The 26,655-nt window shown below is 41.4% G+C and overlaps 1 protein-coding gene across 9 annotated transcripts in view; it reads left to right on the forward strand.

Moving 5' to 3' along the window:
- The first annotated feature begins 6,794 nt into the window (after positions 1 to 6,794).
- The window catches only part of FAM126A (family with sequence similarity 126 member A), a 48,627-nt gene continuing 28,766 nt past the window's right edge, over positions 6,795 to 26,655 (forward strand). The window contains exons 1-3 of one of the 9 annotated variants that reach the window (XM_041122481.1): positions 6,822 to 6,910; positions 7,947 to 8,013; positions 8,662 to 8,745. The gene's annotated coding sequence lies outside the window, so the exon portion shown is untranslated. Of the gene's footprint in view, positions 6,911 to 7,217; positions 7,446 to 7,945; positions 8,014 to 8,661; positions 8,746 to 9,482; positions 9,907 to 26,655 lie in introns of those variants that run through there. The other 8 variants (XM_041122478.1, XM_030009413.2, XM_030009415.2 and 5 more) reach the window with 8 other exon arrangements.

Genomic DNA, 26,655 nt, shown 5'->3' on the forward strand with positions numbered 1-26,655 from the left:
CTTCAGATATGTGAGTTTTGTTACACATACATTCCTATTTTAGAATATTTATGTTCCCATTAAAAGTGTTCCCACACTTACTTTAAAAGCATTTCATAACACTGTAATTTAGCACTCTGAGCTCCACTTAAGTCTTAAAATATTCAGTCTGTAACTCATTACTTTGAGAGGAGAGAGTAAGCACAGCTGATAAAAGCCCAGAAGACCAGAAGATATTCATGAAGAGGTATCACTCAGTTCTCTGTATCTGTCTTAAAGCAGTGTCAAATATACCTAAACTGTTCTTAAAAAACTGAGCTGATGGTAATTGCACGTTTTCTTCCAGTGATCTGCTCCAGTTGCAGTGCTATCTGTGCAGTAAGAGCAGGACTTCCTAATGCCTACCTTCTGTCTCCCTTGCAGCTTAGCCCTGTAATTTGTCAGCCTATCTGCCTTAAAACAAACACTGTCCTCTCTCAGGGTTATGAAACTTAGTAACGTAGCTGGAGCCTTAACTTTCCCCGGGGGGAATTGCTTGAAATGTGGAGTCTTCAGACCGGTGCTGGTTCTTGTACCCTGGGAGAGCTGCGGCGGGGAGCAGGACGGGGCCACGGCAGTTGAGTGGGGTCAGACCGAGAAGACGTTGCTGTACAGACACGCTGATGCCGCTTTTCAGGGCTGCTTCCACGAGTTCCGTGTGGAGCCAACCACAGTACACCTGCTAAGGGCTTACTAACACAGGCCGGGTGTCTGGGTGTCCAAGCAGGACATCAAGCTTCTTCTCTGGGCTAGCAGAAGCCACACGCACTTTGTAGACTTGGACCTAGCGCCCTGGTTTTGGGGGCTAGTGGGATTACATCAGAGGGGAGGGCTTCCATTACAAAAGCGTGTGTGCGTGCTTCTGACGGAAAAGCTGACAAGCACGACCCAAGCGTAAGCGGCAACGAAATGTCAGCCGGTAGCTCAGGGCCCAACCGCACCCTCTTCACCAGCTCACCGCGCGCCGAGGGAGGAAGCGGCGAGCACGGCCGGGCCAGCCTCAAACGCCACCCGGGCTGCCGAGCGGCTCTGCCGCGGCCCCCACCACGGCCCCCACCACGGCCCCGGGGGGACGGGGCTTCTCATGGGGAACCCCCCCCCCGTCCCTCGGGTGGGACACGGGTTGGGTTGCTTGCTGGGAGACGACTCGGGACTGCAGGCACCTCCTGAAGAGAACACGCAGCTCTTGGGCTGGTCAGGGTGTCTGACAGCCCTTGTAAACCCAGCCGTTCGTTTTCTATAGCCCAACAGCAAGGCGATAAACACACGCACTCAAAATACTGTCAACGTGCCCAGGCACACGTGGGCTGGGAGAGGAATTTTCTGGAGGAATAACAATTAGTGAGCAACTGATGAACCACGTAAACATAAAAATCCTTGGATTGTCTCATTTTTTCCTCATCTTTCTCCCTTTTATTTTCACAACATCCCCACCAGCCCTGTTTGCTCCTCCTTGTTTATACAGTGAGGAGGAGCCCACAGCCAGGCACCACAAACAGTTGTGGTTAGGGAGAGAAAATCCAGCTCAGCTGTGATAATTAAAATAGCTGTGATACTTTAATTGAGCTCCTAATACCAATGTAGGGATGTTGCATAAAAGGCCTGGTGGTTAGCAGCATTTCTCCTGGTACTTTACTGAGCAGGGAGGGCTGTAGTGCTGCAGGGGGATGTGCTGTGCTGCGTTGCGCTGGATCCTTGTCACCTTCCTCCAGCTTCCCCCGCTCAAATACAGGCTTTCCTGCTCTCGTTTCTGTCACGATGCTGTTTGTTTGGTTGTACCTCTTATGAGAGCAGTCTCCACATAGTTCATCCTCTTCCCCTCCCTTACCTTGAGGGCCTGCTTCTGGGATTCTGGACTATGTGGGCTTTGATGCAATGCTTGTGCCTTTCCACTCAAACAATTAATCTTGTGAATTGCTGTGCTTACAAACCTACATATGTGCCTTTAACCTCTGCTTTTAAAGTGTGAGGAAGAAGTAGTAATGGATTTCCTAGCTCTCGTGTAGTAAGCATAGTTTATGCATTATTTATATTTATTATGATTTGGTTGCTATGTTTTTAAAATTTTGCCTTACATTAGTGGTACTGTAAGAAAAAGCTTTTCCTGTTATCAAATCCTCATAGTAGCTTCTCCTTAAAATTTAATCAAAGTCAGGAGCTATTACATTTTATTTTCTAGTGCTGTAAGCATCATCTCTTAGTGCAAAATACTGATATGGAACATATTGTTTAGAGAACTGGCCTTCAACAGCAAGTCAAACTTGGTTTTAAATTTATGTGAATTTAAACTTTTGGAAAGCATTTGAATAGTATAATAAATTAGCTGTTTTGTTTTTAATTCTACTGTAGTGTTTTTGTAATAGATATTTCTTTGCAATATTACCAAATCAAGGCATAGTAGTGTTATGCTTTTGTGTAAGTTTTGCCAAGAAAAACTAAGTAAGGACAACTCCAGGTTGCCAGGAGAACTGCAGGTCAGTAAAAAGCATAAGATAAAAGCTATCTTTATTTAGAACAAATAAAACTTATCATAAATTGTGAAGTAAAGGAAATGGGTTTTTCACAGTTTATGCCAATGTATGATTTTTTTTTTAATCTGAAGTTCTGTTAAAAGGACTTTATTCCATCAATTGACCAACAAAATGTTTATAGAGGCCTTCTTTCTTGAACATCTTCCTTTAAAGTGTTTTGTGATAATATGAGAAATCTGAGACTGTGGGATCTTCAGTGTTTCAGAGTCAAACAGATGTTAGTGATTTTTCACTTTCCTGGAAGCTCTGGTAAATAGCTTTCTGCTACAGCAATTTTCTGTCAAAACATGGATTTGATAAAATGTAACTTTTTGTAGGACGATATCGGTTTCATTTATGTTTTCAAGAAAAAGCTATCAAAATATTTTATTCGTGGTTGACACTAGGATATTAAGAGGAAAACCATAAGTCAAAACTAAACATCTGACACTGTCAAAATATTTTATTTGTCAGTTGTTTCAGAGCTCCTAAAATAAAAATTGCAGAATTTGTGTTTTTGCAGAAAGTGTTGACTTCTTATTTCTATTTCAAAGGAAATTTCAGAATATCTGGGTTTTTTCCCTAGGTCAGCATGATTTTCTTAGTTGGGTTTTTTTTTTTTTTTTTTGGCTGACTTTTTACATGCTTTGGTTACTGAAATTGTTTTTATGGAGGATGTCAGACCAGGAGTCTCCAGAGCCCTCTGCATTTGATAAAAAGCTCTTGGAACTGTGCTGACTTGAAGAACGACTCAATGCTTCCCAATTAGTGGAGTTATCAAAGGCTCTGTAGAAAAGCAATGTGAGTTCTGAGCATCTTTGAAAATGTTAGCTGAATTTCTAATCAAGACTACAGACCGCTCTTAATTCTGCAGTGAGCGGTACTCCATCCTAACCAAACCAAAAGGGCTGCTCCATAGTGGTACTGCTGTCCATCTAGCAGTGTGTGCAGTTGTTACAGTCACAACCAGCCTGGCCAAGGCTGGCACTGGGACAAAGGGCCAACAAAATGTCACTTCTGGAGTTCTGTCTTTCTCCCTAAACAGTGCCCTTCTTGGTGTCTTAGATGCTATGGATTTGGTATGAGATCAGATGACTGGAAATAACTGCTGTTTTTTTCCCAGGGTCCAGATGTACTATCTTTTAAAAATGGACTGTGTGTGAATTGAGCTTTAAGAACGTGGTCATATGACAGAGATTACAGTTGTTAGGTTTATTTATCAAGGATTTCTATTTTTAAAGAAGCTTACGAATCCATTATAGTTTGCAACCTAAATATAAGAACTTAAGATGAAAAGGCACAGACCAAAAATAATGAAGCAGGAAGAAGCTGTATGTTCCAAAGTATGTTTCTGAGCAATGAGAATGTTTTATGAAATCCAAAGGAAACTTCTTCCTGGAAATACTGTTTCTGAAACAACAATGAGCAGCCCTGACTGCTGGGGAAGTAGAACAAAAGTTCTGATTCTTTATAGCCCTCCTCTTAGAGGGTGGTTTGAAATGGATTGCTAATGGCAAAAAAACCTGCCATAAAACACAAGTCTAAAAGGCAGTAAGTGATCTGCACATCTATGCACAGAAATATAAACACAGTAAAAAAAAAAAGTATTGCATATGGTTTTGTGCATTTATAATATTTAAGGCTAATGTGGTAAGAATGCCTGAAACACTAAAATAATTTAGGAGTTACTCAAATCTGTGGAAGTAATATAGGGTGAACTATTTTCTTTTGATAATGTGACCTAACATTGCAGAACTGTTAATGTATGTCATATGCTGCGTGTGAAGAATTTGCCTGCCTTTTGTTTGTGCATGATTCATTACTTTTACTAATCATTAGAGTCATAACACATTAGTAACAGTAAAATTAATAACTAATGACAGTATGATCTCAGTACTTCTCTTCGCAATTATCGGGGTCACTTAGTATGCCATCTGTGTCACAAGCCACATCAATACCCAGTCTCCCTCCTGACACTGTACTTACACTGCGTCTGAGGATGGAGGCTAACAAACTCCTCCTGCACTGCTGTATCTTTGCTCCCATCACTTTTTCTTTGGTCTGTGCTGCTCTCAGAGCCGCAGGACTGAGTGGTAAACCAGCTCAGGGAACAGAATGGTGTTTAAACTTGTTTTTTCTACTTGGTTCTCTTCAAACTGAATTGATTTGGTGTTTTGTGTAACTGTTGGGTCACAAAAACCAGAAGGGTCTCAGGAAGGGATACAGGCAGCAGGTGGGAAAGATGTTGTGATGAAAGCTGCATATGTGTGCACTGTTGTTGGCAGAAATAGTGGTGGAAATGCAGAGCAACTCAGATAAAGAGCTTAAAAAAACCCTAGACCATTAAGTATTCTGGCTGTGATTCAGATGTATATTCCTTCTAAGGTAGAAATTTATTATCTCGCTCATAAAGTTCCATTTGGTTGTTCCTAGGATTATGGCATTTAATTGTCCTGCTTCATCTTAGTAAAATAATAAAGCCCTTTTACACCTCTGTTAGAACTAATATCATCTTTCTTTTCCTGAAAACAGACCTGTTTTTATCCAGTGGCATAGAAACTGATGCGAGGATGAATTTAGACCATAACACAGTGGGAATATTCTAAAGACAAATGGCTTAGTAAGACAGACGTTTATATTCTAAAAGGGGTTTTTATGTATTATAATTTGTATTATAAAAGATCCTTGAAAATAATGCATACATTTTATTGTCAATAAATTAAAATGATATACTAGATACCTATGGAAATGAATGGTACAATAGCACAAGTCTAGATACGGCTCAGACAGAAAGATACTGATGTACATATGCAGGATGGCCAGGAAATCTCGAAGAAATGCTTGAACCTGCCATTTTGTTAGGTTCAAGGCTCCAGGGAAGTCAGTTAACTTTTGTGTGAACACATTATCTACCTGTACGGAGTCATTTAGGAGATTAAGACTAGTAAGGCATAGAAGAGCATGGGTTTTAAATGAGTAATTGTATGAGACAACGCTTTGTGACAGTAAGTGTTGGTGGAGTTAATTCGGGCTCTATCATTACACGGTATTTGACACTGACCAAATCGCAACCTCCTTGCCTCAGTTTCACCACACAGCAATTAGATTACTGATTAATTTAATCTTTACTAATCCTGAAGATTACCATAAGCATGCGCTTCTGAGGATTAAAACTTAATCCTCAAAGCATACTTGCAAAGAAACTCTGGTCGTAACCAAAAATGTAAACTGAACTTCAATTAAAACAAAAAGTAGCTAATTATGCAGTATTCAGTTTTATTTCAAGATAATTTTTTGGAGTAATCTAAGGATGAAGTCAGTAGAAAAAAAACTGCCAAAAAAAAAAAAAGGAAAGTACTTGTAATTGAAAACGGCCTTAGAGTGCTGTGGAATGAGACTTGCCCACAACTGCTCCACTTCGGGAAGGCTGATAAGAATCCAGTACCTAAATAATAATAAAGACACGCCTTGTAAAAATTAAGAGGCGTTCAATTATGAGGCATTCTCATTAAGGTGTCTGGAAACATCCCTTGCGGAGCTGTCAGCCAGTATAATCGTCTCTTTGTTAGGGCTGGGGAAGTTAAAGACTTTATTTTGCTTTATGCTCTCATTAGTCAGCCTATCGCCAGCTCTATTTTTATTTCTAAGCGGCGGTAGCCGGAGGGATGGGGGGCGGAGGGGGAGGGCGGGTGCCTTCGGACCGCGGTAAAACAGAGGCGCCGGGTACCGGCTCCCTCAAACCCATCCCGAGCGCTGCCGCTGCCTGTTTTGTTCCGTGTGACAGCTCTCACCGGCGCTCGCAGCGCAGTTTCGAGAGCGGGCGCTTCCCGCAGCCCCGGAGGGAGCACCCCCCCTCGGGGCACGACCCTCCCCAGCGCCCCGGGGCTCCGCCTCAGCTTCCCCCGCGGCGGGGCCGGCCGCTGCCCGGCGCCGGAGCCACCTTCCCGATTCAGTCCCGGCGGGGAAACAATGACTTGTTTTCGCCGCCTCGGGGCTGACGCAGCCTCTCACGTTTCCGGGCCTGCGGCGGTGCCCGCTCCCCCCCCCTTCCCCCCCCGGGCGCCCTCACAGACCGGCGGCGGCCCCCACCCGCCCAGCCCCGCCGCCGCCCGCCCTCGGAGCGGGGCAGCACCACCCATTGGGGGAGAGGAGGGCGCGGGCGCCCGCACGGTCCGCTCTGCTATCCTATTGGCTGGCGTGACCGCGCTTCGCCCTCTCATTGGCTGCGGCCGCCGCCAGGCAGCGGCGGGGTCGGGCGGTGTCGGCCCGTCGCTGTTCGCCCTCGCCGCTGTTCGCCCTCGCCGCTGTTGCTCCCGGCTGGGCGAGTAAGTCCGCGAGGGGCCGCGGCGGCGGAGGCGCCGCCGGGCGGGCGGGCGGGAGGGGTGAGTTTGACTAGCGGCCGCTCCCGCCGAGCCAACTTTTCCCGCGCGGGGCTGGGGCAGCCCTCTGCGCCGGCGGGACGGTTTGCGGCCGTTGGGCAACTAACGGCCGCTCCGAGGAGAGCCCCTCCGGGCTCCCGGTCCCGCGCGCCGACTCCGCGGCGGGCTCCCCCGCCCCGCCCTGGGGCAACCGCCGGCGCCCGGCTGGGGTGGCCGTTCCCCGCCGGGCTCGCGCGCGCGCGGGGGGGAGGGGGGGCGGTGGAGTTGCCGCGGCGGGGCCGGGTGAAGGGCCGGTGCCCGGGCGCGGCGCGGGGGGGCGGTGGACCGCGACGGGCTCGGCGGGCCCCCTCCCGCCTTGCCGGGGGGAGCCGGTCTCTGCCCCCGGTGCGGGGCGGGGTGAGCGGGGCCGCGGGGTAGCGCTCCGGGGAGCGGCTGCAGCCTCCCCCGTTCCCGTGGCTCCCCCCCTACCCCGCCCCGGGGCGCCGCCGGCATCCCGGCCGCGTCTGGCCGGCCGCCTGCCGGGGTTCTCCCGCGCCCGGTCTGTCGCTCGGCTCCCGGGCGGCGATGGGGGAGGGCAGAGGCGGGAAGCGGCGGCCTCGCCGGGGCGGCTGGGGGCTGGCGGGGCAGCCGTGACTTGTGTCGCCTGGAGAAGGCAGCTGGGGGTGCGGGCAGCCGGCTGCGGGCGAGACAAAGGAGCTGCTCCCGCTCGTCTCCCCGGAGCGGGGGGCAGGCAGCGCGGTGCCTGGCAGCAGACTTCCCGCTCCTTCTGCTGGGCGCGAGTGCCTGCTCGTGGGAAGACTGAGGGCACAGTTTAGCGGCGTGCTGTGAAACACATTCATTCTAACCCGTCTCTTCGGTACGTCCGCGGGTAGGGATGCGAGCGGTGGCAGCAACAGTTATAATCGCTGAGAGTTTGCGGCTGAGGTTTGTAAGTAGGAAGTGCCGCAGACTGCAGGGGGTTGTGCCTGTGTAGGCTTCGATATTTAACTTCACGCATGTTAAACTGAAGGAGCTTTCCGTGTGCTTTTGTGTTTTAAAGGTAACGGTGAAAACAGAGGCAATGCCCGTGGACTTGTCTTGCTCCCTGTAATCCCGAAAGCCATCAGGTTTGTTTCCTGTCCAATTGTATTCTAACTCTATCCCGATAAAGCTCCTGAAGTCTTAAATTCAGGAGGAAAAGAGTTGTGTACTCGAGGATTATTAAGTCTTGTTAGGATTGCTCTTTCATAATTTTTAATATACACTGCTAGTGCGTGAGAAGACGACTGCAGGCGAACAAAATATGGAAGTTTCTATTAAGTGATCGCTTTTAGGTTTGTTAGCTGCAAATTCAGAGTTGGTGATTAGTTCTTTTCTAAAGGCAACTTGAACAAATGACACTGCAAAGAAGCAAAAAGCAATTTTATGTAGCAAAGTGTAGAGTGACATCGGTGGTTGCTTTTCATTGCATCTAAAAAGGCTTTTCTGCAGTTTTCCCCTCCAGTAATACAGCTAGATGCTACAGCGTCTTTTCAGAAGTTTGTGCTTTCCACAGAATGCCTTCCTCTATGACAGTGCCTTGCTTTTGTTGTCCTCTCTGATTTCCAAGTTCTTTTATGTTGTGAAAACTAAGTAGCTTTGTAAAGGTCAAATTAACTTCCAATCTATTTTACTTTCATCAGTGAAATACTTCTGGTAAGAGTACTGTACTTTGAAGCTGAGTTTTAGAACCATCTGGCACTGTTCTTGGATGTATTTTTTTTTTTTTCCTCTAGAGTAAGAAGACAGTATGAAAATACTACTCTTTAAATGCAAAACTTGGCTGTTTCTCTTCTGTGGTAATCTCTTTGTCAGACAAGGTACTTTTAGCAGGCCTTTTATCGAGAGGGGTGACAATTTTGAGGAAGTTCAGTAGTGCTTTGGATGATTTATTAACTGTAGCAATTCACTTCCTTTCACTGTTGAGCTGTTTTAAAGGTACAAGTTAAATTTATTCAGAGTGCTTCCTAAAAGGAAAAAGACTTTCACGGGCAGAGTCATGTTGAATTTCTGCCATAGTCTCCTGAATGGGAGGGTGGGAGGGTTTGCTTTCACTTGAGAGAGTCCATGGTAGACATGTTCACAGGCATAGCTGGGTAGTTAAGTCACTTGGATTCTAATTTTGCAAGGACTTGTATCACAAACAAGTATGCGTGTGAGAGATTGCAAGGCTAGGCACTACAAATGGTATGTGTCATCTATATTTTACTTAGCACAATGGGGCTGGCTCTAAGCTGGGAGAAGAGCCCATTTACTGATGCCTATGTTATGACTGTATCAAACCTAATAGTTGCTGAGTGAAAGTATAGTTCTTAGCACTTGTTAGTGTAAAACCCCAATATCTTGAACCTTCTCTGTATGTTCATGTCAGGAAATGCATTTTCATTAAATCCTGCCTTAAGGTAAATACTAGGTTCTCTCTTAACCTGTCACTGACTTTTTCACGTTGTATGTGTTAATCACCTTATTCGTTCTGGAGACTTATATTATTAGTTATCAAATGTTGGCTAATGTCTGGCTATTTTAATTAGAAAATAAACATACATTTTTATGGCTCGACATGACACTGTTTTGTTTCAGGTTGTGTGGAAGATGCGTAGTTTGAGAAATCTGCATGATTTGTAAGTGAAAAGTCACAGTTCCCAGGCTTTCTTTTGGGACTAAGAGCCTGTGGAGTACTCTTTATATTCGAGGCTTTCAAATGAAGCTTTCATGAGGCTTAAATGTTTATGTTGATGAGAATATTAAAATACAGTAGCAGTTGGACTCTTAACAAAGATCGCCTGGGCACTCTGCAAACATACAAAACCTATATTGGGAACAGCTTAGACTTAAATCCGTTAGGTGGATCACCAAGTCAGGTTTCATTCCCAAGCCTTCACTTAGGCAAATACACTCTCTGTAATCTGGCATGCTTCCTCTCTTACAAATGGAAGATTGGGTACAAAGCTTATACTGAAGTCTGCCATAGGATTTGTGCGGTAAGTTTTGTTAGCGTAAATGGAGATTACATGTATGAATCGCAGCACTTGGATGTTACTTACAGTGTTACCAGTTACCAAGCAGTCAGTCTTCCAGGAGCAGTATGCATAAAGTTTAAGCAGGAGATCCTATCATGCTGTATAGGAAATGAGAAGCCTTGACGACATGACCTTCACTGTGTGCATGGTCTGTCTCCTTTGAAGTTAGGAGAGATAGAGTCTGAATCTCTTACACTGTAGAAAAACTGAAGACTGCAAATTTGTATTGATCTTTTGAGGTGTAATAGCTTGTTGACTGGAGTGACTCTGTGTAATCTCTAAGACTTCTTCTGTGGTAGTATGAAAATAAAATGTGCTTAAAACCTGCATTTTATATGCAGCATTTTTCAGTGTGGTTTGTGCTTGGTAGGGTGTACTTGAAAGTATTTGTTGTTTTACTGGAACCTGATAGTTTTCCTGCTCAAAAAAATTACAGCTTTTGATTTGTTAATGCTGTTCTCTTTAATTATGCAAGTATTAAAAAAAAAAACAAAACACTTTACTTAGAATTGTAGGCATGATATCTTTTCTTTAAAACCATGTTTTCTTTCTTTTCCAGAAAAAATGGCTCTTTTGGCAGTTAGCTGTCCTCAGTTGCCAGAATTGAAATGGTGGTGTGTTAAACGCACATTTGGGAGTGGAGAATGTGTTGGAATCAAAGCATTTCTTTTTATTAGCATCAGTTAATTAGGAACTTAAATTGGATTAATTTATTTGAAATGCTTCTTGAGATAATCTTGGAAGGCAATAACAAAGTGGTGTCAGGATAAGGACTGAGATCTCTGTCAGATCAGTGTCACTGAAGACAAGGAGTACTAAAGTATGAAAATGTTTTGAATGTGTAGCAACTGCATATTGCTGCAAGGCCGTGGTTAAAACTTCTAGACTGCTCAAGCTCTGCATGCCATTAAAATGTTTTATTAGTTCCTGCATTGGCCAGAATCTTCCCTGTGCTCTATAATGTATATTGTAAGTGTATGCACACACTTTCAAGATGAAATACTTCTGCGTGCTCTCAAGATTTTCTTTATAAATAACTTAAAATATGAGAAGTTATTTGAAAACATTGGTGAAATTTGAAAAGTTTTCCATGAGGCTGAGGGGTGAAATGCTTCTGCAGTTGTTCTTATTGTGAATCATCAGACTTCTATCAGAATTTGTGCCGGAACTTTGTTAGCATGAAAACTCAGATACTCCTGGATTAGGTTAAAAAAAACCAAACCAAACCAACATCTGAAAGATCCAACAACTATAATATTTTTCAATTTATAGCACATCTAAAATAATGCAGGATATGAAGTGTTTTCTTCTACTTCTGGTGCAACTATTGTGAAGCCTTTGTCCTAATTAGGACCATGTTCAAGAGCAGCAGAATAAAAATAGAATGTCAGCTTAGTCTGGGAGGGCGACTTATTTACAGCGATTTCTTTAGATGCATCCCCACATGAACTTACATACTTTGGTAACAACTGGAAAGGTAGTGAATGAAAGCAGCATAACTTACAGCCCAAGTGAGTACTGAAATTGTCTGAATGTGACCCTTTCTTGTCATTGCAGTGCCAGAAATGGGAGGTTCTTGGTGTATTTATTTCAGTGTGATGAATTAAGGGCTCTGTTTGTAAGGCTTCAGTGTAACTTCTAAATCGTGTACAAATTTAATACAAGTGGGTTCAATAAACAGTTGTTACTAGGAGTATTATTTATTAGAATTGGAATCAATAAAGCATGTGGAGTTTGGACAGATAGTTAATAATTGTCACTATTCTGTATGGAGATTGCCATGAAAAGTGAGGGCGTGCGTGAAAACATTTCTTAGTTTATTTTAAATGACCAGCATTGCTGAAGAATCATCTGATTGTTGAGAGGAAGATTGGAAATGGATTATCTCTCCAAAACAGATGTATGTTTGTGTTCTTCCATCTCAAACCTCTGTTGATATGAAAAGCTGTGTAGCAATCAAAACATAATAAAGAAATTTAGGTAAAAACAATACTAGCTGAGTAGTAAAACACACCTGTTGCTGATGCAAAAGTCGCTGAGTATTTGTATTCCATCCCGATTGGCATACTGAGCTCTCATTCTAAGCTTAGTGACAGAAACTGTATGTTTTGGGCACTTTTGATAGCTATTAAAGATGTCTCTCTTAGGTAAGTGATAAGATATCCTTTACATTTTGTTACTTTTTTCTATTTGGAAGCTAATCTTTGATTAAAACAGCATAGTATGCTCTGAAGCTCCACTGGATACTAATTAACTCACTTCAGTGTTTAAAGCCATGCTGTCTCCTAAAGGTTTCCTGCTGTTAGCACTGGATAAATATTTATGTTACAGCAAGGCATTAACTTCAACCTGATGAATAGTGCATACAACTTTAATATTTTTGTTAATACTAAACACCATGATCCAGTACTATTACTGTATTTTATTGCAATTCTTTTTTTGGAAAGGGGTGGGGGGGAGAAGGCCGTTACACTTTAAATATGCGATAGACAATTACATCTAATACTCAATAATTAATCTGTCTAGCAGTCTGAGTATTGTGCTGGATAATATAAGGTCTTCATGAATGTCTGGTTAATAGACAAGGCTGTACTATATCATTGTGGTTTGTTTTCAAGTACTTGAATCCCGCTCTCATATGTAAAGACAATTGTTTTGTATTTTTAATTTTTTTAATCCTACAGTATTTGCTATACTAAAGAAAATGACTGGAATATGTGTAAAAGCATTAAGCTGACCTAATAAATCTTAACCTGCATTTAACAGGTTTTTAATACCAACCACCATCTCTGAAAATCAGGATACTGTGAATATTTTCAAACAGTCTATCATGTAATACACATTGGGTATCCCATAGTAACATCTCTATCTGAAGAAGCAGGCTATAGGATCTTCAGTTACAAAAAAGAAAACTTTTTTCTCCAGTAACACTCCTTCTCAGTGTTCACTGGCTGAAGGAAATTGTGTTAGTCTTCCAGAGCTGAAGCAGATTGCAAAATCAGACTGCAACGTCATATATTTTGTGTTAGGCTGATTAAGGGCATTTTTTTTTTTTTTTTGAAAGCGTGGGGAGGAGTGATATTGGGGAATTCCTTAGCTCTTGGTACTTAGTGTTAAAGCAATAATTCTATGTTTCTTACAGTAACTTTACACTGGATTTTGCCAGTGAAATTCTGAGTGTTCTCCTACAGTTTGTGATTAGTAGCATGTCTGGCTAAACCAATTACTGTCTACTCAGAATAATACCTTTCTTATTTACTTTCTTTAGGTTGTGCCAAAATACCTATCAGCTTCATGTTGTGTGCTGTGGACATGCTACTGCTTTTACTCAGTTACAGCTTTTAGGCTCCATAAGCTGTAGTCTTTCCACTCACATCTCTCACGCTCCTAATTATATTGACGCCATATGTCAGGTGTAGAAAGACTAATAGGCTCCTGCTTTTTTTTTCTCCTGCTTTGAACTAAATTCCCAGTGCAGCAGCCAGAGGAGCAGGTGAGAGGCTTTTGACAGTAATTCTGCACATCCGTTTACACATGCATTCTGTAGCTTTGCTAGTGCTGGTATAGTATTTACCAATTCCTGCCTGTCTTGAGAGAACTTGATTTACATTTAATTGTAAAGCTGAGGAAAAAAATTCAAGTTTCTCCCCCTCCCCCCCTTTCTCAGCAGCATTTTGTGTCAGTACTGTAAATGATGGGTATTTTCACCACAGTGGTGTTGTGATGAGACACTATACTTCAGACAATCAAATTTGTCATGTTACTTAGTGAAACACAACAAAGGGAACATCTGTTTTGCAGAGCACTTAGTGATACTGCTTGAAGTTTCAGAATTCTATTGTTTCAGCTAGAATTGGTTGAAGTTTTGTTGAATTTTCAGTAATGTGTGCAAATATAGCAGAACTACTCTTCGAGCACATTTGCATCATGTTAGAGATTGCGTAGATTAACAATCTCTGCTGCTTTTAATTTTTTTTGCTGCCATAGTAACTTTTGGCATACATATTTTCAGTATTATTCTTTTTGGTTTACACTAAAAAGAGTGTCTGAAGCATATGTATTTGCACTGGTTACCAAGAGTTCTTACTAGAATGTAATGGTTATTTGTGCAGTGATATTTTATCCTAAACTGTTGTTATTGGCAAACTGTAGCTGTACAGGTAAAACTGATAAGGATTTTCCACCCGAAACTTAACATAATCAGAGAAGATCTCTAAACTGTGCAGCTCCTTTGCATACATAATGCATACAGTAATTCATTCCTTAAGGAAGTAATGAAAATCTTTCATTCATTCATTCCCATTTTAATGGTATTTTAAAGTGTCTTAGATATTTTGTCCTATTCTGGCAAAGACGTGGATGATAGTTCACCTATGTTCACAAAGTTGCAGCAATTCAGTGAAATAGTGACAAGGACTAACTCGCTTAACTGTTTATAACTGCTTTTTAGTGTGGTAAAATAAAAGTCCTGTATAAATTCAGTAGCAGCAGTAGGATGTGGGTATACTTGATGTCAGAGGAAGAAGGAACACCTAAAATAAGGTCCCTGCTTGTACAGTAAACAGAGGAACTGACAAAAGTGTGAATAGGAAGTTAACTGAGTGATGAAACAGGAACCAAACGATGCCACATTTACCCTTCAAGAGGTTCCTTAAATGTGTCTGTTTAACTTAAATGATAAGTGTATGATCCTTTAGTGTTGTGCAGTTATTAACCCCCACGGCCTGAATATCATACTGTTTGAAAAGTGGCCATTCACTGAAATTATTTGTTATTTCCTCTCATGTGATATAGCTTGCTTTGCTGTTGGTTCATTGCAACTCCTCTTTCCTATAGGTATGATAGTTTTTATGAACGTAACGTGTTGCTTCCTAGGGCTGTTAAGCTGTATTGATGTCGTCTAGCTCTGGTTCATTTGAGTCCACTGTGTCCCAAATGCATGTGTAGTCAGTGACCAATTTCCATGTATTGTCATAATTGCATCTACCATTCAAGTGACTTTTCAGTTGTCGTTTGTAAGCAGAATACACTAAATCAAGTTCCAAGTTCATAGACTTCAGATTATTATAGAAACAAATTTTGACTACTTTGTTGTTAAGTTACAGAAATTTTTCCTGAAGCTGCTTAACACAGCATTATGTGCATGTATTGATAGATCATTTTAATTCTGTAACTTAACAGGAAGCAATCGTCAACCACTCAAAGCAAACTAAATCCTAAGATTATTTTCAGTATCGATACACCCCTCCTCTGGAAAATGCACCTTTGTTTAGCTTTTTTTTCTGTCAAAATGAGCTACTAAAAGACATATCAATAGACCACCATAAACATCTTTTTGCTATTAAATCTGTGGTGTATTCCTGATAGCAAGGTTCCTGCTTTTCTCTCATGATCTTTGGGGAAATTGTAGAATGGTATACTGGAGATAATATTTTGCAAATATTAAGTTATCAAGAATGCTAATGCTGCTGCATTGGTAGAGTTAGGGTAATGGGACATATCATAGCACTCGTTTAAAATAAATGCTCTGGAGTAAAAGTAAAATCAAACCCTTCTACTGCAGTCATATTTGATCATGTCTGATGTTATTACAATATATTGTAGATCTACCCAGGGTAAACACACCCTAAAGTTATTCTTGCAGTGGACGAAGTTCTTAAAGCCTGTTTCTGGGACACCCAAATCATTGACCTATCCCAGGTTTTATGCCAGAAGCATAGTTCGTGCTTGTTTCAAATATGGTGTGTTGTACTTCCTCAGCTACAAGTGGAAATGGTTGAAAGGATAGTTCATATTTGTGGCATGAAAACTTATGAATGCTTGCAGAGTAGGAGTCCAAGCTGTAGAGGTAATTTTTAACTGGACACACGTGACTGTCTGGCAAAGGAGGGTATGATTTCAAAGCGGACAGAATTCTCTTTAAATGGTTTTCATGCTAGTAATACTATTTTTAGATGTTTTTAGAACTTCAAACTTAACTAATTTTTGGCAAATAAAAATAAGTCACTTTTGAAGTACCTGTAACTCTTGCAACCTAAATCTCAGTTTGTTGAGCTCCCTGCGTTTTGTGGAGGCAGAAGGAAGATTCAGTTGAAATGAAGTCCTAAGACCTGCTACAAAATTTCTTCCTCATGGGGCTTGTGTAATATCTTCTAAAGTCAGTTTCTGGCTTGCAGGTAGGCATCCCTGCCTTTCAAATTAAATGAGGTGTGGATACCTAGAATGGGGTTGGAAATAGGCAGAATCTCCCGAAATCTCATTCTCAGCCAGTGTAGTTGGGAAGTTTTGGCCAAAAGTGTTGCATTCTTAACGTTGCTACTAAAATGTAGAAGGTGAAGAGTATTAAAAATGCAAGGTGAAGAGCCTGCTCAAACTCCTGTCCCTACTTTGTGAGCTGAGTCTTTTTCCTTCTGATAAGTCACTACTGAGCTACTTGGCAGATGAATGCTTCTCCACTTGCTCTAGCTGAAACTACGTGCTGTAATGGTAGAAGGTGTTGGAATCGCACCTTTAACAGTTGATGCTCAGAGGTGAAGTACAGCCTCTGCTCAATTCTCCCCATGCTTTTTAGGTCATACTCAAGCTGTTGTGCAGCATCTGCTTATGCATGTTTTACACTGAGAGTCTTTCCAACAGCTGAATTACCTGACACCTTTCTTTTTGATGTGTGGCTGAAAGTTCTGAACAAACTCTAATTTGAGATGAATTGCAATTTTCACTTAGAAAGGAAAACTTGTTTTTAAAATTAGCTTGCAGCAAACAGACTTCACAAACAGCTAGGTTAAATGAATAACTAATAGTAAAGGTTTACTGTAGTAGCACTGAAGTTTGAGGAAGCAAGGAACTAGATGTCACAGCATTGCTACCAAAATAATGCTCTGTGCTCTTGAAAAGACCATTGTTTGGTTCAAGACTTGTATGCAACACTGAAACGAGAGCTGCAACATAATTATTCTCTCTGCATGGTTTATTCTATTTCACTATTTTAAATTTGTCTTTGGGTTTCAGGGAAACTTCCTGACTTCAGAGGGATGTAGCGTACTTTGGGCTTAGGGAAACTAGGGCGCATGAGAACAGTAACTTTACTTTGCTTGGGGTTCTATAAGGAATGTTTCTTCTAAGTGGATAATTTCTGCAGCACTGCTTTCCCTTACAGAAGCGGTAAGAGCGCTGTGTCATGTACTGTGGTATTGCCTGCTCATAGACACTCTTGACACAAGTTACAGGAATGCTGATACACAGAAAACAAACAAAATTTCTAAAGCTTTCTAGTTCTTATCAGCATAAAGAAGATACCTTTATTTTAATACTATGGAATTTTGTGGCTAAAGCAAAGACTGGAAAACCTGTGTGGATTAGGTCACTTCTGTAGTATTAGCACACTGTTCCCTTTTACACATTTCTTTTTGTCGTTTCAGTTATGTTTGGTTAAGCTTGTGGCTGTACTCACTTTAATGTTACTTTAAATTCTATTTCCTTATGATGCATATAGCTATTACCTTGATTTTTCTTTGTGTATGCTGAACTGTTAACTATATTAATCCAGAATAAGTAAGAACATATGTTAGACAATATTTTTCAACTACAGTGTTTTATCTAAGACTAGGTTGTTTATATCTGTTCTTTCTTAAAAGATTTAATAAGATGTAAACAATAGTGTTTGCATGGACTAGGTTGTTTATATCTGTTCTTTCTTAAAAGATTTAATAAGATGTAAACAATAGTGTTTGCATGGAGTAAAAGAAAAGAAAAGCAAGTATATTTCAGCTGCTAAGAAAAACTGTTTTGAAAGTAATAGCTCTTATTTTATTTTTCTATAATGAATGTAACTATTGGTATATTACAGATGATGGAAAAGCTAACACTTGAGGATATATTGCAAATGAAATAGCTTGAAAGAGAGTAGGGCTTCTGCAAGCTGGAGAATGGGATGTAACTGGAGTAAGTTGGCTTACAGGTGGTCAGTTTTGACTGACTCTGCATTTACCAGTATGGCAGTTGTACTTACAGTATGATTTTGTGCAGAAGGCAGCAAGGAAGAAATAGTAAAGTAGGATTAGGAAAAAAAAACCCAAACCCAAAACCCTCAAGCTGTGGAAGTTACTTCATCTTACTTCAGTTTGGCACTGTACTGCTAGGGCTGCTTTTGTACTGTTTTGTTTTAACAATATAAATCTGACTTATTATGACTTGTATAAATTCAAGTTAGTATATCAACATGTAATCTCGTATCTCTATCTTGGCAAGTTGTTTAGCTGGCATGAGTCATTTGGTTGTCTTGAAAGAGTTACCTCCTTGCTGGTAAAGGGCAAGTACAAGGTTAGTTGCGTACAAAGGCGGTTTGTAGTTGTTGTTTGCTAATCTGAAGTTGAGCAAATATAATTGCCAGGAGTCAAAGATCAGGATTAAAATCTTCAAAGTCCTGTGCTTACAGGGATCCTACCTTCTGCTCAAGACTTTTTAGAAAGCTTTCATCATGAATGTTTTGGGTCGTGTGTGCCCATACGACTATTTCCCAGCATTGTAAGTAGTGTCATGACCTCAACTGTAGGTGGTTTTGGTGCTTAGTGGTTGTTGTTTTTTGTTTTCCTATTGATTGAATTGAAAGGTTGTAGAAGGCTGTGTTATAGTTTGATATGCCAAGTAGTTTTGTGTAGGTTTCTGGGCTGCAAAGTGTCAGTATTCTGTGGTGCTGGATCCTTTGCACAAGAAACAACTGCATTTAAGGCAGTCATTTATAGTTTCTGTACAGTCTAGTTCATGTATGCTTTCTTTCTTTAGAGCAACTAATTTTTCCCTTATTTGCTGTCATCAAAACTGAATTGAGGTCTGTCATCTGTGGCTGAATATTATTAGGCCTATGATTTTAAAAATTTGTAGTGGATATTATTCAGGAGGACTTTTTCATTTGATGGGCAAATATCTATCACTTTGTCATATCCCAAGTGTATGTCAACTGTTCAAGAAGCATATGTGCACAAGATCAGGAAATCTTATTTAAATCTATATAATAGAAAAGTCCATTGATCCCTGATTCTTCAAGGCTGATGTTCCACATTGTGATCTAAAGTGTAAGCTGCAAGTAAGGTGGTTGTTTCTAGCACTGACGGGGGGCAGGGGGAAGCAGCAAAACAAAAATGCCCTTGGCAATATGAAAGTCAAACTGACTGCATTTTCAGTTCCTAAGATTCAGTAACCTTTACAAACCACTGGGAACAAACAGGTTCAAAACAGTTACTTTTGTGTAGGTTCACTACCGAATTGTGAAGAAGACTGCAGTAATGACCATACTGAATCAGACCAGAATTTCTGAAACCTCGTTGTCTAACAGTGGCTTTTAATAGAGGCCTGGAAAGGAACTGATAGGGGAAGCTGGAAGAGTGTTCTGGGGGAGCAACTTCTGACTTCCACTTTCTGACCTGGAAGAAGTGCTTGTGTATTTAGTGGCTGTGGATGGATTCCTCTGTGAATGTGTCCAGGCTTCTTTTTTGTGTGCATTTGTGAAGTTCATCTACTTGGACTTGGGATTCAACGCATACTTCCTTCACATTGGTTTTGGTAACTACTTCTGTTTGTTTTGAGCCTGTCAACTATAGTTTCACCTAATGCTTGTTAGTTCTCCTGTGTCCTGGTTTCAGCTGGTATAGACCTAACTTTCTTCCTAGTAGCTGGTACAGTGTGTTTTGGACTTAGTGTGAGAATAATATTGGTAACACACTGATGTTTTAGTTGTTGCCAAGTAGTGCTTATCCTAAGTTAAGGATTTTTCAGTTTCCCGTTCTCTGCCAGCGAGCAGGTGTACCAGAAGCTGGGAGGGAACATGGCCAGGACAGCTGACCTGAACTAGTCAAAGGGATATTCCATACCATAGAATGTCATGCTCAGTATATAAACTGAGGGGAGTTGGCCAGGAGGGGCCGATTGCTGCTTGGGCATTGGTCAGCGGGTGGTGAGCAATTGTATTGTGCATCATTTTTCTTGGGTCTAATTTCTCTTTTTTTGTTATATTCCTTTTCATTACAATTATTATTGTTGTTGTTATAATTTTTATTATTATTATTATTATTATTATTATTATTATTATTATTATTATTATTATTTAGCTATTAAACTATTCTTATCTCAACTCATGAGTTTTACTTTTCCCCAATTCTCCTCCCCATCCCACTGGGAGGGGGGAGGAGTGAGCGAGTGCTGCGTTGTGCTTAGTTGCTGGGTGGGGTTAAACCATGACATCCTGTTAGAAGATGCTGAACAGCCATCTCTTGTCATTTTAAGAATTTGCTTGAGCCTGAATCAGTGATGCTTGGTGCTCCATAGCTATCTTGTTGACACTGCCTGATTTTTACACTGAAGACAGCAATTATCAGGGAGTGCTTGATACTGAGTCTTTGAGCAGTGCTTGCATTGTGTATTTGAATAGAGCACGTGACTCTTTGAGGCTTAGCACAATGGGGTTCCTTCTTTGTGCAAGACTGAAAAATGTCAAGAAGTCAGACCTGGCCTTTGTGGTTTCTGAAACTTGCCAGAGTGGTTTTTGAAGTCCACAGTAGCATTGGTTTCCTTTCTCAAGAGACTTTGAATGATTTGCTAGCCATTACTGCACCTACAGGTATCTGTTTGAACAGGATAGCTTGACTATACTCTAAATTGTATAGTAAATGAACATACCACTATCACTAGAATGAGTTGTGCATTAACATCAGGAAAATACATTCTTTTCCTTGGCAATTTATTCAAGAATACACTTGCCTGAGTGCTGCTTCCTGTTCTGAGGCTTACAAGGATTATGTCTTTGTCTCTGAAACAAGCTGGGAGAGAAAAAGTGTCAGCAATGTGAATTTTAAGTATAGACTGTAGTCCTTAAGTGAACTTGATGTATGATGTAGAGCTGATTAAAAAGTTTTTAATACTACTTTTACCACTTCAAAGGGTAGGAAAAGTTGAGTCCTAACTGGCCCTTCCCTACTTTTGTATACAAACTATTATAGAATAGAAGATTAATGCGTACCAGGGACTTGATCTCTTATGGGTCTGATATGTTCTAACAGAATGCTCACAAGTTTACTTCATTCCTCTTTTGGGATGCGTTGACAAATTTGGCTGATGGTTCATAAAAATCTTAACTTTCTGTTCCATGTTTCCCTTAGGCTAAAAAATTTTTTCTTAGCAAATAGTACAAACTTCCAAGCAGATACCTTTCAGATTAGATAAGAACACAGTATATACCTTCCCTCTTCTTCCAGCAATTCCCAGAGGATGGGACTTGAGCAGTTTTTGGCTTCTGGTTTTGTTTATTCTAGCTCTGTGACTTCCACTACTGTGGTTCCAGAAGGTCAGTTCTGCAGAACTCAAGAGTTCATTCTTCATCCAAGTCCAGCCTCCTTGTATTTAATCCAGTTTTCATTCACACATGTGCATTCTGTGAATGAATTCTACAAAGGCTGGGTAGATTTAAAGAATAGGAAAGCCACCTATTGAGAGAATTTATTTTTAAAGAACAACCTGTACATGTGTTGTTGGTGATTCCATTCAAGGCTACGATTTGACACTATTGTATTAAAAAAAGTCTTGAGTGATAGGTATGAAAAACTGAAGCCATTTAAGTAGATGTATCCATTAGTAAGCTTGCCAGAGAATACATCTTAATTCATCTTGGTTTGCTCACCACCAGCACAGTGCATAGCAACTTTTTCTCCCTCCTCTATTAAAAACAGCAAGTTTGTTAGTTCCTGTTGTATTTGTGCTGTAATGGAAAAAGGAATGGTCTTTGTAGAGAAAGGCTCTTCCAAACAAGACTTGCTTTTGTCAGATAAACTTGCTTGATATCTTATTGCAGTTGTACTACTCATCTTGAAACAAAGCAAAAATTGATATCTCATATGTAAGGAGAATTTTATTATAGTATTAGAATAGAGCAAGATCAATTTACAGCTCTCAGAGGCTGCTTATTACTTGGGAACAGATCCAGAGAACAGTCTTACCTCAAGCTATATCAAAATGGATTGCAGACTTTGAGTGGAATGTAAGTTAGATGTATTCTCTTGTTAATATTAGAGCTCAAGTTGCATATGTCCTAGGGTTCCAATGTTAGATATTAGTAAGGGCTGTATGGCTTTGTGTATGCTTACTTTAAATAGATGTTCTACTAGGAAAGCTAGTCTGTTAATTATTGTTTAGTATAAATCATATTTCTTGCTGCTAATCAAAGTTGAGAGTTGTGGAAAATACTCCAAAGTGCTTTTAACTCACAAGGCGTAAACACACAGATAAATTTGCCATTTGTTAGCTGGGCTGCAGTAGCTATGCATGCTTTCATCCCGTGGCAAATGTGAAGTAATGTGAATAAGACCTGCAATGAAAGTGTGTCAACTAAAGTTGCCTTCATGTATGATATAAGCTAAGAATATGTGTCTAATAAAAGTTCAACAGAGATGTGACAACCTGGCTGTTACTGAGATCCATCACAAATAATTTTGTGGTATCATTTGAATCTTTGAGACGTCTTCCTCTTTCCTGCAACTGTCTTCCATCAGGACATCCCAATGACTCTGCCTCTTAATCTCTTGGAATGAGGAGGATGGGGACATTTGAAGCTGCTCTTTAATTTTAGTCAAAGTATTGTTAGATTTATAGGGACAAAAGCAATTTGTGTTTAAAGGAATTCTCAAACTCCACTCATCTGAACTCTTTGCAGGGACTTAAGAGGAAGAGATCAAGGAAAAAAGTCTATTCAAAGGGAATTACATGCTGATGTACCTTAAAACAAGACTTTTTGGGGGGAAATGCTGTGTAGTGCTTGCTGTATTGTTTGAATTTTCATTATGGTTTTAGTATTTATAAAGTACATTCTTAATATCATTTTACAGCTTTTTTTTCGAGGTAGCATGTATTTACTTCATGTTGCTTTAATTCCATAGTGGCTGAGGTATCTAATGCTTACAGCAGCCTCTATCTTGCAGATGAATCCACTTTGATGGAGCTGTAATTAAGGCATGCTTTTGTAACCCTTTTGGGATTTTTTTTCTGTAAAAGGTTAACAGATGCTATAAGTTAGGCCTTATTTTGGCCTACTTTGTGTTAAAAATTCCATTTTAAGAGTTACTTTTTGTAAACTTTCTATGGGCTTCAGAAAAAATTGTATTGTTAACTGAAATTTGTTAATCCTTCCTTTAGAACAGTTTTGGGTTTGCTGACCCTGTCCATACCTTGTTGCAGTCCAACTTGATCTATTATTTAACTACACAAAATGTGGCAGTCCTCAGCAAAACAGTAGGTTGTGTGCCTTTTTTAATAGACCCCATACACCTGATGTGTGAAATTGAGGCTTTTTTTCCTTTTAGGAGAGATCAGTCTAACAGATAATCTTTTCCTTCAATGAAGATAATTACAAATTGGATTTCTTATGTGACACTCAAATGTGTATTGCTGTGAATGCATATGTGCTTGAGGTTAAACAGTGTATTCAGAAGGGTATATGCATTTTTAATGCATGGAGGTAAAGTAAGGACAGTCTATCTTCTGTGCATCTCAACTGCCTTAACTCTTAGTGGAATGCCTCTGCTACTTTAAAAATCAAAGACCCAATCAGTGAAAACTCTGTCCTGTTTCTTTTAGTTCAGCTTTTTATAGGTTTAATTTCAAAAGTTCATGCTTTTGCCAGAAAAAGACTTGCCTTCAAATACACAGTAATAAAAGCTTGAAGTATTGTCCTTAGTCCAATGGGTAATGCCAGCCAAGGATGCTCTTATTGTTTTTACTGTTCAAATGAATCCTGTGTTCCCTGGGAGCCTTTAATCTGAAAATAATGCTTGATGGATCAGTAGAAATAGGTGAAAAAAAAAAATGCATCTCTTCAATAAACGTGGTATCCATGACTCCTCTGGACACTTCTAAATCATGGGTTTCTTGCTTTGAACAGTCAATATTAGCACAGGCATTTGTGCTATTAATGGGGCTCAGTAGGGAGTGGTTACTATTGTCAACCCTGCTGAAGCATGAGACATTGCAAAAACCTTAGTCTGCCTTCACAGGAATGAAAGTAGGGCAAGTAGATTGTGTGATTCTGTAGGAACTGATGAGGTCGTTGCTTCCATAATTGTAGAACTAGCCTTTGTGTTTGTTAGCACACACTATTATTCTTAAAAGCCTCACTTCACAGCAGGGTTTGACACACAACCTGTAGCATTCAGAGGCTGCTATCCATATTGCCATCATTATACCTTTAGAGACTGTCAGTGCTGGTCAGAAAGAGTTCATATTTAGCTAGGTGAGTTTTCTTCATGACAATCCTTCCTATTTCTTTGTTGATACAGGATGACAGAATGGATGAGGTTTGAATGGACCTCTGGAGATCATCAAATCCAAGCTCCTTTGCTCAAAGGAGTGAAAACTGGACAGGTTGCTCAGGATCTTGTCCAACTGGGTTTTGAATTTCTCCAAGGTTGGAGACTTCAGCCACTCTGGGCAACCTGTTGCAGTGTTCAATAATCCTTACATGAAATTACATTTAAACCCTTTTTTAGTGTATTTCAATTTGTGCCTGTTGCCTCTTGTCCTATGACAGGACACCAATGAGAAGAGCCTGGCCCTATCTTCTTTATTCCCTCCCCTCAGGTAATTATCTACATTCATAAAATCCCCGTGAGCGTCTCTTTTCCAGGTTTAACAGTCCCGGCTCTCTCAGCCTCTCCTTATATGAGAGATGCTCCAGTTCGTCCGTCAGCTTTGTGGCCCTTTCCCAGAATCTCTCCAGTATGTCCATGGGTCTGTTGTGCTGGGGAGCCCAGTGCTCCAAATGTCTCACGAGGGCCAAGCGCAGGGAAGGATCACCTCCCTTGACCTGCTGGTGATCTGGGGGCTGTTGGCCGTCATTGCCACAAGGGTGTGTGTGGGCTGGCTCACGTTCCCCTTTTTCCTGAAGACGCCCAGGGCTTTTTCTGCAAAGCTGCTTTCCAGCTGTCTGGCCCCTGTGTGTGCTGGTGCCTGGGGTGGTTTGTCCCCAGGGCCAGGACTTGGCGTTGCCCTTTAAACTTCTGAGATTCGTGTGTTGGCTCATGTCTCCTGCCTGTTGATGTCCCTGTGAATGGCAGCACCCCTCTGGGGTCCCAGGCTCTCCTCCTGGTTTTGTGTTATCTGCAAATATGCTGAGGGTGAGCTCTGTCCCATCACCCATCTTCATTAATGAAGATGTTAAACCGTGCTGGCCCAGGTATTGACCCCTGGTGTACAGCAGTAATGCCAGGTCTCCAGCTGGCCTTTGTGCCACTGATCACAGCCCTGTGAGCCTGGCAATGGAGGCAATTTTCTGTGCTCAGAATTCTGGGATTCCTGAGGGCTGCTCTTGCTGGTAACAGCAGAAGCAAAGGTGGCAGTGAGTACCTCGGCCTTTTCCATATCTCCTGTCAGCAGGTCCTCTGCCCCATTCATCCATAGAGCCCTAGTCTTCCTGTTGCTGATGATATTTTTGCAAAAGCCAGTGAACCATCCTTGAACATTCTTGCTCCTCCTTGTTTTGATCCTCCTTCCTCTTGGGATCCTGTGCTATATTATGTCATGGTCACTGCAGCTATGGCTGCCATGACCTTCGCATTGCTGCCCAGTTTTTCCATGTTTGTAATTATGATGTTCAGCAGAGTGCCTGCCCTTGTTGGGTCCTCAGTAACCTCTTTCAGGAAGTTATAATCAGTGCACTCCAAAAACCTTCTGGGTTGCTTGTTCCCTGTTGTGTTGCCCTTCCAGGAGATAATAGGGTAGTTCTTGTTGTATGTGAGGACCAGGTGTCTGTAACTGGCATAACATGACTTCTTTAGTCGTATGAACAAGGTCTCACATATTTCGTCTTGATCAGGTGATGAGTAGCAGACACCTGCCACAACGTCACCCATGTTGGTCTGCCCTCTCATCCATGACCCATAAGCTCTCAGGCGTTTCATTGTCCATTGCAGGGTAGAGCTCCATGCATCCCTGCTGCTCTCCCAAATAAAGGGCAGCTTTCCTTCCTCACCATCCCAGACTGTCCTTGAAGAGCCCATATCCAGCCATAGTAGTAGTCTGGTCATGTGAGCTGTGCTGCTTTGTCTCAGTGATCCCATTGAGATCATAGCCCTGCAACTGCATGTTGACCACTAATTCCTTCTGCTTGGTTGCCATGCTGTGTGTTTGTTGGTGTATGGGCACTTCACAGAGGCACCCAGTCATGCTGATTTGCTAGAGCTTCCCCCATCATGCTGTCCTGCAGGCAGCGCTTTATATATGTGCTTATGTTTGAGGTGGGGTCCTGGTTAGCTCTTTTTTTTTGTTTATGAGGTCTCTTTTCCCTACATCACTCTGTACCCTTTGCTTGCCAACCTGGTCTGCCCCTTCCTCACTTGGCTGTGGATTGTCATCTACCTCCCCTGATGTTGGTGGTATCCCTCTTGTGGATCTGCCCCAACCCTCTACCTGCCAGGAGAAGCCTTTTAGTGGAGCTGCTGCTGCATTGTACCTCCTAGGTGTTTACAGCCACTGCTGCTATTTTCTCCAGAAATTAAATCTAGCCCTGTGCAGCTTATAGTTCCTTAGCCCTTCCTTGTTTCCCTTTCATTTGCAGAAAGCACTGTTCTTGTATGCTTTGCGCAGACTTGCAAATCTTTCTGGGGTTGTAAGAGGAGACTGCCCTACCTGGTTCCCCATGGTTTTACCTGACCAGGTCATTTATTTTATGATAGT

Source organism: Aquila chrysaetos, chromosome 3, assembly GCF_900496995.4.
Source record: "Aquila chrysaetos chrysaetos chromosome 3, bAquChr1.4, whole genome shotgun sequence".
Classification (NCBI taxonomy): Eukaryota; Metazoa; Chordata; class Aves; order Accipitriformes; family Accipitridae; genus Aquila; species Aquila chrysaetos.